Genomic DNA, 1,607 nt, shown 5'->3' with positions numbered 1-1,607 from the left:
CTGTTTTCAATGGTTAGAATTTAGAAAGGGCAGGTAAATGATTATGACCTTCAAACCTCCAACAAGGTCAACTCCTTACTGAAACTGATAAAGCCTAACCAACAATTACTCAGAGCTCAAATAAACCAGAGGTGGTTAAGTCACTCAGGGGAAACATATTAAAGTCAATTACAACTCAATCTGGGTAGATTTATCAGACATCTTTCCCCTGTGTCCAAAGAGGCAAGAAGTAGAACTTGTTCCAAAGTGTGGGAATAAACATAGGGGTATATGGAGGTCTGGTAGATAAACACAGAAGCAAGGAGAATAGATGATTCCTGCTTATTCCCCTAAGAGTTAGTTAAGCAACTCGGGACAGATTTCCTGAATTGGAACTATTTGATCTATATAAATGCTCATTTTTATTCAATTCAACAGATATTTATTGAATACTATTATCAGTCAGGCAGATAACAGATATCATGGGAACTGAGAAACAAGATTGAAAGAATAAAAACAAGCATAAAAATAAACAACATAGGTTCTGTCCTCAAGAAGTTCACAGACTAGTAGCTGGAGAAGCACACAAAACTGCCATAGAATTTCAAAGGCACTATGAGAGTAGTATGTACAAAGTACTATGGAGCCACAGAGAAGTGGGCAATTCAGCCAGCCTTAGGAAGAAGGTATAACCAGGATGGCTACAGGTGTGGATGTATCTCTTGCAGGTTGATTGGCATGATGGACAATCAAAGTAAAGGAAAAACAAAAATCAACTGCTTTCTAGAAAATTTATAGAAATAAACATTCCAAACCTACTAGGGCAACTAGTTCAGATATTTAAAAACCCACGCAAGCAAGGAATTCTTCCTGTAATTACCTCTAACTACATGGCCTTTAATTAATTTTTTTTTTGAGACAGAGTCTTACTCTATTGCCCAGGCTGGAGTACAGTGGCGCAATCTTGGCTCACTTGCAAGCCCTGCCTCCCGGGTTCAAGCCATTCTCCTGCCTCAGCCTCCCAAGTAGCTGAGACTACTGGCGCCTGCCACCAGGCCGGCTAAGTTTTTGTATTTTTAGTAGAGACAAGGTTTCACCGTGTTAGCCAGGATGGTCTTGATCTCTTGACCTTGTGATCCGCTGTCCTCGGCCTCCCAAAGTTCTGGAATTACAGGCGTGAGCCACCGCGCCTGGCCTATAATTAATTTTAAACCCTTCCTTTTCTCTTTTTCCTCATGAGAAAAAACTGGGAACAGATAGTCAACACAGTACTTACATTTCTGTTAGAAAAAAATCTCCCAATGACTCAGTTATTTCCCAGAAAACAAAACAAAACAAAAATTGCTCTATCCCAATGCACACCCACTCATCATTTGATCTTTTTGTTTTAAAATGAATACTAATCTACCTCCATTAAAAGCCTCCCAAGAGGCCTTAGCTCCAGTGAGCATTGAACGGTTTTAACTGATGGGCTCAAGGGTCGGAGGAAGCTGTATGAGATGATAGCGAGAACATTCTTTGACAAAACCAGTCCTAAGCAGAATTCTTAAGATTTGGAAAGAAAATAATTTTGTCTTACTGCCAGCAGACTCTCTGTTTTCTGTTTCAACTAAGCAAATTAGGAATGA

General features: G+C 39.7%; 1 protein-coding gene and 1 long non-coding RNA gene across 7 annotated transcripts in view; both read right to left on the bottom strand.

The window, feature by feature from the left end:
* LOC105480820 (renalase, FAD dependent amine oxidase) overlaps positions 1–1,607 on the bottom strand; it is a 402,948-nt gene that overhangs the window by 265,999 nt on the left and 135,342 nt on the right. The gene's annotated exons all lie outside the window — the stretch shown is intronic.
* The window catches only part of LOC139356230 (uncharacterized), a 43,530-nt gene that overhangs the window by 30,773 nt on the left and 11,150 nt on the right, over positions 1–1,607 (bottom strand). The gene's annotated exons all lie outside the window — the stretch shown is intronic.

Source organism: Macaca nemestrina, chromosome 9, assembly GCF_043159975.1.
Source record: "Macaca nemestrina isolate mMacNem1 chromosome 9, mMacNem.hap1, whole genome shotgun sequence".
NCBI classification, from domain to species: Eukaryota; Metazoa; Chordata; class Mammalia; order Primates; family Cercopithecidae; genus Macaca; species Macaca nemestrina.
The sequence above is the reverse complement of the archived record's forward strand: the minus strand, read 5'-3'. Positions and strand labels throughout refer to the sequence as shown.